This window comes from Coenobita brevimanus, chromosome 96 (genome assembly GCF_032717465.1).
Source record: "Coenobita brevimanus isolate Jiangsu-jjx chromosome 96, ASM3271746v2, whole genome shotgun sequence".
Lineage (NCBI taxonomy): Eukaryota > Metazoa > Arthropoda > Malacostraca > Decapoda > Coenobitidae > Coenobita > Coenobita brevimanus.
The window spans coordinates 22,902,270-22,912,109 of NC_137049.1; the positions used below are offsets into that span (position 1 = coordinate 22,902,270).

General features: G+C 40.7%; 1 protein-coding gene across 1 annotated transcript in view; it reads right to left on the reverse strand.

The window, feature by feature from the left end:
• Mgat4a (alpha-1,3-mannosyl-glycoprotein 4-beta-N-acetylglucosaminyltransferase a) overlaps positions 1-9,037 on the reverse strand; it is a 174,491-nt gene extending 165,454 nt beyond the window's left edge. Inside the window, exons 1-2 of the mRNA XM_080283193.1 lie at positions 9,025-9,037; positions 8,700-8,802 (exon numbers count right to left, since the gene is read on the reverse strand). The gene's annotated coding sequence lies outside the window, so the exon portion shown is untranslated. The remainder of the gene's footprint in view (positions 1-8,699; positions 8,803-9,024) is intronic.
• Between the last annotated feature and the right edge of the window lie 803 nt (positions 9,038-9,840).

Genomic DNA, 9,840 nt, shown 5'->3' on the forward strand with positions numbered 1-9,840 from the left:
AATACAAATTTCTTTTCTTTTATTCATTTATTTACCGGGTATTTATTTTTCCCACTTCCTGTTCCGGTAGTAAATGATGAACGGGGTGTAAATTTTTGGTTACATTAAGTTTCGGTGAATTTTATCAGGAAAATGTCAGAAACGTTTGTACTTTGAATACAAATATACCAGTAATTATACGTATTTAATCAACATTACTATACCTACTCGTTCTATTCTAACCTAACATAAAACATAACAGCTTTTGGGGAGACCTCTTATTAGCTAATAAAGGAATTATTGTCATTTTACCTTAATCTGGCCAAGATTCTCGTCCCTTTGCAGCTTATTACACCTACTTCAGTGGCAAAAGAAGACTATACCAGGTCTCTACATCCTTTCCATTGCACTTCTTCGTGACAAGGATCATAAACTGTGCTCTTTTTACACTAACTTGACCTAAAATTTCCACCTCTCCATCTTAAATGTTGAGCTTTAACAACAGATTAACTCAAGGGTATGATGCTAGTCACGGAGAGGCGCTATGGGAAGGATGTAGAGTTGCAGTACTGTCTTATTCTGCTAATGATCTACGGTACGTGAAATAAATTGCAAAGGACGAAAATCCGGGCCAAGTTTGAGTAAAATGGCTATAGTGTTAATCTCTCGCTACGACTCAATAGTCAAGACGAAGAGATCGAAATTTTGGGGTCAAATTAGTTTCTCCTCAAACTTCAATCTACAGAAGTTCAAGTCTAACTGTGACAAGATTTCGTATGAACTGAGGATACCTGTAATCTGGTGTATGGATTTTTTAAAGTGTCTTTTCTTTCTCTGTTCATCTTCTGTAAAAAAAAAAAAAAAGTGAATGCCACACATATCTAACCTCCCCACTTCAAAAAAAAAAAAAAAGACTGGACACAGCAAGATCAGCTCAAAGGAACACTAGCCTACGTCACTAGGGTTAATAGAATCATCACTTGACACTAGAAGTTGAAGGGCGATATCAGTGGGGGACTACTTTTTGCTTCACTATCTTATCTTCTCATCGCCACCTTATCTTTATCTCAGAGAATTAAAAAGAGTCACAATTTTCTTCGTAACAACCTACATAAAACTGACCTCTATTGCTGTTATCCCTTTGCACTTCTCCTCCTATGACCTCTGTTGCTCTTTTTCCTTCGCACTTCTCTGCACTTCTCTTCCTATGATCTTTATTGCTCATTCCTTTGCATTTCTCTATACTTCTCTTCCTATGACCTCTATTGCTCTTTTTCCTTTGCATTATTGCTCTTTCCTTTGCATTTCTCTATACTCCTCTTCCTATGACCTCTATTGCTCTTTTTCCTTTGCATTATTGCTCTTTCCTTTGCATTTCTCTATACTTCTCTTCCTATGACCTCTATTGCTCTTTTTCCTTTGCATTATTGCTCTTTCCTTTGCATTTCTCTATACTCCTCTTCCTATGACCTCTACTGCTCTTTTTCCTTTGCACTTCTCTTGCTTTATTATTCTCATCCTACAGCTGAAAGCACCATGGGACTTTTTTGCTTTACAATATTTATCATAATTTTCTCCATAACACTCAAAAACAACCATTAGCTCTACTGTTGTTTGCATTCCTTTACACTCTATTCATCTCTTGCCTCACTATCCTCGTACTACAATGACATCTCTTCCTTCCCTATCCTTATCTTCAGCTCACAGATTAGATACCATAGTCAAAATATCCTCCATAACAAACAAACTCGAGGAAACTATCAGCTGTACTGTTGTTTGTTTTCCTTTGCACTCAAATATACTTCTCTTACCTAACCCCTTCAGTACGAGGCTTCTTTGTCACAGATGGTAATGGAGGAGGGGAGGGAGAGGGAGACCGAGAGGCGGCGTTGCTACACTGGGTTCATCCACACTCGCCCCAAGATAACGAAAAAAAAAAAAATGAGAGAGAGAGAGAGAGAGAGAGAGAGAGAGAATTTTGGTATACTAGATATACCTGCTTAGTAAAGAACAGTTAACCACTACAATTCTGACATTATTTATAATTTCTATAACGCTACCTTTTAGTACTTCTGACGTATTCTTCATTTTATGACGTCTTTCACTCCTACTGCGTATTTTCTAATATACTATAGCACTAGCCGTGTGTGTGTGTGTGTGTGTGTGTGTGTGTGTGTGTGTGTGTGTGTGTGTGTGTGTGTGTGTGTGTGTGTGTTTTGGGCAGCCGAAACTACACATTCAAATCGCACCAAAATTGGCACAAAAATCGCAAAAAATTCGCTAATGTGAAAAAACTTGGTCCCATCACGATTGAAAAACTACTATATTTAATGAGCGATCACATTTTGAAAAAAAAAAAAAAAAACGCCTATCCCCGCGCCCGGCATAGGATCTCCGTAGAATTTTTTGCCCATAGCTATAATATATAATAGCAGCGCGACAGCCCTCCACAGGAGCAAGTGCCAAGGGCCCGAAGGGCCCACAACCACTTGTTCATTTTTATGGCGTATTTTTCACTTCTAGGCGTATCTTTCACTATTATGACGCATTTTTATAGGTATCTAGCTATGACGTACTTTTCACTTCAATGGCTTATTTTTCATTTCTCTGACGTATTTTTCACTTCTATGACGTACTGTACTTATAACTTCTATGGGGTATTTTTCACTTCGAAGACTTTTTTTTTACTATATGACGTTATTTTTCACTTATATGGCGTATTTTTTACTTCTATGGCCTGTTCTCATTTTTTGACATTTATGACGTATTATTCACTTATATGACGTTATTCTTTACTCCTATGACGTATATTTCACTACTATGATGTATTTCACATTTCACTCTCGCAATCCACAGGTGATTTAATCCTTTCAGTCCCATGACATTATATTCGTGTATTCTTCTTGTCAAAAGGTGTTTATCTTCGTGGACACCTTCTGTGGCATGGGGGGGGTCAGTCCAAGGAGCTACTGCGATCAGGAATCACTAAATTATTGGTCAAACAGTTACGAAACACTTACTTAATATTCTGAAAGATCTGTCTGGACTCCGATGGAGTTAAAAAGTCATCGCTCACCGTCTCGCTATCTATCGTCATTAAGTGGATCGATATTTATGTCCGCGACTGTACATTTATCCTGTGCCCTCCAAAAATTTCCATCTTAGAGTGAGTAAAATCGTCTGGAGGTAGCAAAAACATAAATTCGCGTCGTCGTACTGAAGGGGTTAATCAAAGAGCACTCACGTCACCGGTGCGTCAAGAAATTAAACCCCCTTAAACCAGACGACGTAGCCTAATGTAAGGATTTATTCTTGCTTCCATCAGACGGTTTTATGACGTAGATTTGACGTTTTATACTCTTACGTCAAGGAATGATCAAGGTTCTTCGTTATAGTGTCTTTTTTTATTACATTCGTGCTACCTTAAGGCGGTTTTATTCAGCTTACGAGAGAGAGAGAGAGAGAGAGAGAGAGAGAGAGAGAGAGAGAGAGAGAGAGAATCACTGTTCTCTCTAGCTTTATATATATTTTGAAACAGATGAAAATTTTTGAAGTACTGTATTAAGTGCCCAACTCAATAAAGTAACCAGCATTATCAACTGACAAGTTATTCATTAAAAATCAAACTGGTAATGGCACCTCTCTGAATTTAGTTGCTCAAAGACTGAATTGCCATAAACTACGGTAACGAAAAAAAAAAAAAAAAAGGAAAAACATCGTTCAGTTCCACCACGGTCCACTTTCATCTACCGTATGGGTAACTGTACTCTTTTAACTCTCACTTGGCCTAAAATTGCCGTCCCTCCATCTTGAATGCTGACCTGTACTAACGGATCAACACTAGAATATAAAGCTTGTCAAGAAAAGTGCTGTGGAAGGATGCAAAGCCGTAGCATTGTTCTCTAACTTGGTCTAAAAATTACCATCTTTCCATCTTGAATGCTAAGTTGTACTACCCTGATGGATTAACACTAGAATACGAAGCTAGTCACGAAGGGGTGCTGTGGAAAGGATGCAGAGCCGTAGTATTGTCCTTTTCTGCCACTTAGCTACGTGAAATAAGCTGGAAAAGGACGAAATTTTGGGCTAAGTTAAAAGAACTATAGATTTTACTTCTTTCACCAACAACAGCCTTCACCACATCACGATCACGACTCACGGCCTTCTTCTCGTTAGTATGGGAAATTTCGTAACAATTTTTCCACAGCGATTTATTACACCACTGACTACACTGCCTCTCTGAGTTTCACCTCCTTTACTACTATACCTCACTTTCCCTCTTTGTTTCACCTTTCTTCATTCAGTTTCTTTACTCAGGAATTTCAACCTTCTCACTTAGCTGCCTCTGTTCCTCTTGATCATTAGTACTCTCTTCCTCCCTTCAAGTTATTTTTCTTGGGATGCAATTGTATATATTATCCACTGCACATCGATAACCTGTTCATGAGTATTAGGTTATTACTACAAGCAGACAGCTTTAATAAGATTTTAAGAGTTTTTTTGGACCGGGGAAATTCAATAGGGCCGTCCCTAACATCTTCACTATACTCTTTTCACCTTAACCTGGCTCGGATTTTCGTCTTTTCGTCCTAATTCCACGCAGGTCCTTGGATGAAAAATACAATACTACCGGTACGGCTCTACATCCTTTCCGTGGCAGTTCTTCGTGTTCAGCATCATGTTGTGGTGTTAATCTATTTTTACCACTCAGCCTTCAAGATGAGATAATGCAATTTTTGGCCTGGTTAAAGGCAATATAAGAGGCCAGTCCTAAATGAATAAAATCGTCTGGTGATAGCATGAAAAAATATGGTACGTCACCGGATTGAAGGGTTACGATATACTGTAAATCTCTCTCTCTTTCTCTCTCTCTCTCTCTCTCTCTCTCTCTCTCTCTCCCTCTCTCTCTCTCTCTCTCTTTCACACACACACACACACACACACACACGCAAATGTAACAGCATATATAAAACACCATGAATCGCTGGGGGGGTGGGGGAACTGCTACGAAACCTCATAGCAAGAAGAGTACGACAGAGTGGTAACAATAAATGAAGCAAAAAAAAAAAAAAAAAAAAAATACTGAGGAACCCACTACCATTAACCGTCTTAAGGTCGGAACAACTCTTTATTTTGTTGCAGCTTCCACTACACGGTGTAATTCAGGTCACGAAATGGACTGGAGACTGAGAATAATACAATATCTATACTCTCACTCACACAGCAGTGGTCGCAGGGCAGCACAAATTACTTAACGGCTGATAATGTATGCTGTTCGTTGATAATCTCTTGTAGCTACATTATCTTATCTGCTTAATATCGACAAGGTAACGAAGAGGGGCGCCTTCACACGTTGGCATTGATATAACCAGGCAGCTCGGCAGCCCCGTTATCAGCTAGCACCTCCCATTCCCTCCCTGCCCGACGAGAGGAGGATGGTGAATTGCAGACTAGAGTCACTGTGTTCATATTCAGAAGAACTTAGGGCTACAACTACTACTACCAATATCAACGTACATTCCATGAATAGCATACAAGATGATATTTGATGTAAGACGCATAATTCATTGCTGAAAAAGATGCGGTAGGAAGTCCATGCTAACAGGAATGCGATGTACGTGCCAAGGATCAATGTTTACAGCGTATCCCACATGTGTTGGCCGTGGCAGGACAGAGAGGATAGAGGATGTGGGTGGGTTGGGGGAGCGTTAAGTGGGTGTTGTGACTGTATACAGCATCAAGTGTGGTGTGATGGGGGGACTAAAGTATTCGGTTCCTTAATTTGTGTACTGTAGAACTACGGACGAGGTTAAGCGGCTGTTGTGTGTACTGTAGGAAGCGTTGCGTGAAGATGTACTGGCGTAATTTGTTTTTAATTTTGTATAGCTACGGGAGAAATGGGAGCAAAGTGGTTCACGTAGGTGTGTATGAATTTGGAATATGAAGTAATAGTGTATTCTGTACTATGTATATGACATGTGGTGATGGTTTCTTTCAGTTGCATAAGATTTGTGGGAAGACAGGGTGCTGGTATGGGTCAACATCGTGCCAGAAGTTGTGTTTATTATTTGTGTGCAAGAAGGAATGAGCATATCGAGTGCTAGCAAAGTACCGGTATTCTTGCTCACACAGTACCGGTATGTGATAGCATAACGGCTAGTACATTATACCACGTAATATACTTGTCTACGGTACCTTTTTTTTTTTCTATGCACAAAGCAGAAGATCCACGTTACTTTGCCGCTTAATGTTAGTTTTAATGCCCGGAAACTGTGCACAACTTAGCAGAATAAATCTGCCTCCTATGATGTTACTGGATTACCGATATTTTGCGTCTGTATTCCACAGCGCTGCGCAGCACGATAGGGTGTACTGCCATGCCAGCAGCAGTGTTTGTAATGTTGCGCGTAGCCCAGTGCACGGTTAGTAACACCCTGCCAACCCCCCTCTCTTCCCAGCCACCCCCCCTCCGATCCCCTTCCCGTGTTCTGCTGACTCTGGATCCAGATTCACAAACTTTAGGAAAAACACCCTCTCGTAACTGGGATCTGTTAATGCGGGAGAGAGGAATTTTCACCTCTTGTGCGGAAATCAGATCTGTTAGGACACGAAAATTATCACGAACTATTTTTATTTTTAATAGGAGACGATAATTATCACGAGCTATGTTTTCTTTAACATGTGAAAAAGATTATCATGAGTTAGTTTCAGTATCTGTTTGGAGAGGAAAAATTGAGTCATTTTTTATGGTTCCAGAAAGGACAAAGACTAGAACTCTGTATCTGTCCTAAGGACAGTTACTAGTCCCCATCTACTGTTTCTTAGTGACCCTGACCCCACTGGGACACGAATTTCTTTTTGTCTATCAGCAATGGTCCACGCCACGATACAATCTGGGCCTTCAGCTTCCTTGCGCTGTCTCCGGTTCACAAGGAATCGTCGGGAGACTCTGGGGCCGCAATAATAATACTGTAATTAGTTGTGTATTTTAATTGTGAAGCCACAATAAGGAGACTTCGCCATGTGTTGTTGTTGCTTAGATTTACCTCCCTTAGGGAGAACCGGGCCAAGTAAGGGCCCACCAGAGCAGATCTTAAAAATCAATGGGGCTCAAGAAGCGCTGACCATCGCCATGTGGTAAGGTATGTGTAGTATAAACAAGATCTGAAGACCCAAGGTAACTTCTTGTGTAACATCAACAAGAGATTTGACGGAGGTGTCGAAGAACGCATGTGTCAGCTACTCTTTCTTACAATGACCTTGACCTCATTGGGGAGATTTGGATTTTTTTGCTATCAGCAATGGCCCATGACAGAACACATAACCTGGGCCCTTCTGACTCCTTGCGCAGTCTCCGGTTCTCCTGGAATCGTTGCGAGACTCAGAGTTAATAATAATAATAATAATAATAATAATACCTGCGAAAACAATGGTCTCCACCTGCGCAGTAACTGGGGAGCCGAGTCTCCCCACGTCTCATGTTCATCCTACACAAGAAGGTCATGCTTACAAGGGGCAGCTGGTCTGAACATCCTCGCCATGATGCCAGTGTGGGCCAGATTCCAAGCAGAGACATAATTCCCTGCTTCTCGTAACCAAGATAAGTTTTTCCAAGAATCAGAAATATGGGAAGTTCCTGCATCATTTTCCTCGTAATTCCTGTAAAGACAAATCTACAAGAGAACTGGTTTTAAGTTTCTAAATCTACGTCATTGAATAGTTACGGGAGTGACTGATGATAATGAACCAAAGATGGATCCGTTCAATAAGAAACGTTACACTACATTCAGTAAAGGTACGATACATTAAAACTGGAATGCATATTATCATTATGATTATGATTATTATTATTACAACAACAACTACTACTACTACTACTACTACCAGCCGTTATAATGAAGCTGATATTCTTTTCAGTCTGTCTGTGTGTCTGTTAGCACAATAACTTCGCAACCGCTAAAGATATCATAAAATTTTACAGGTGTGTAGTAGGTATGAAAATCCTGGACGAGGTCGAAATTGGAGAAAGTAGGTCAAGGTCATATTCCGAGTCGCGCTAGATACGTACGGTAGCTATCGGCTCGCGGCTTGTGTGATTCCCCCCTTGGGCGAGCCTCTACTTATTAGTATATTCAAAACAACAGATTCCAAAGTTTGTTCATCCCAATTAAACATACATACCACCATACATCGCAAGCAGTTCATCCTTTCATTGTATGGGGTCATTTCCTGGCTTTAAGTTCAAGAAAGGCTATCGGTAGAGAATAACATCGTCCTGCAGTAAAACGAATAAAATGGACTACGTCATCGCCTTGAAGGAGTTACAAAATGCTTCCAACAATCTCATATGCACTGCCACACTTCCAGACCACTCACATGTTCAACCTCCACTCCCATCCCCCCGTCACCCCCCCAAAAATTCCCCTTCCTATCTCCCCTCCCCACTATCTATCCACTGCTTGCTTTTCCTGTTATCACTCTAATTCGCGAAAAATGAAATAATACCAATTGTGAATGCCAATAAAAATATTCAAATATCGTAAAAAATTACACCATTTAATTCCTAGTCAAAAAATGGTACAGGTAATACTTTCTTCAATAAATCAGAAAATAGTATAGAAAAAATACCCAAAATAATAATAATTAAATAATGATATTAATACCATAAAACATAGATCGAGTTTTGCCATCAAGTTTTGTATAAAGAAGGAGCAACTCACCTTCACCAAGGGTCGACTCGGGTGGGGGGTGTAGGTGTTGCGGTGCTTGCGTCGGGGTTAAAACATGCTTCATCTACCTCTTCTGCCCAGTCTGTTTCATTGCCTGAGGCAGGAAAACCATCACTGAGTTATGGAGGAAACCGTAAGAGTAAAGAAAGTCCAAAGGGAGGTGGAGGGGTAATGGGGAGAAAGAGGAGTGTTCAGTCTAACGGGGTGCAATATGTTCCTTCCCTCCCTCCCTCTTCTCTCCTCCCTCCAACATTGACCATGCTACCCTTTCCTCCCTCCCACTCAGTTCGTCTCTTCTTAGTGCTGTTTTCCTCACCGGGAGGCCTCGATCTTGCCGTTTAATAACCTGCCACCGCGTCACTGTTAAGTAAAGAATTCATAGATAATTTTAGAAAGGCCAGTTAGCTTGATCTGTCACTGCTCGGAGGTACACCTCTTGAATTTCCTTTATCATTTCTACCTCACCATGATATCCATTATTAAGTCTGTTTTGTCTCGTTACTAGAACATCCGAATACAAACATCATGTGCTGCCCTCGGGAATTCCACTGTCAGAATACACTCGAAATCACAAATATTTTACTTCGTAGGCGTCTAGTCGAACACACGGGGAACGGGAAGACGGCTAAAGCTAGTCTTTTCCTATTATTCAGGTCATATTCACAAACTTAGTAGCCATAACACTGTCCTAATCACCGTAGAGTCCGTAGTGAGGTGCGTGGTGGGAAGAGAAGCACGCGTTGAGAAGGTGGGGAGTGAGAAAGTGGAGATAAACCTGCCTCAACCCTACCTCTCTCCTCCCTCCTGGCAGACTATCAACAAACATCGTATTGACACTGGTGGTCTCTGGCAACCTAGTGCGCATGTTGCCACCGGCTTCATTTATTCCATTATCGGACCAGCAGAAATACCCTTGTAATAATTTTGTTCCCTGTTGCAATGGCACACTGTCAGGTTTATATGGTAGTGCTGAGAGAGAATGGTAAAGTGGAGAATCATTTATTTTAGCCTTAGCAACAGACATTTACTCAAGCCTGGCAGATTGCCAACGGCTATTTTTTCATTAATTCCATTACTGCAATGGTATTATCTTTTTTTTTTTTTTTTTTTTGGGGGGGGGGAGTATTATTAC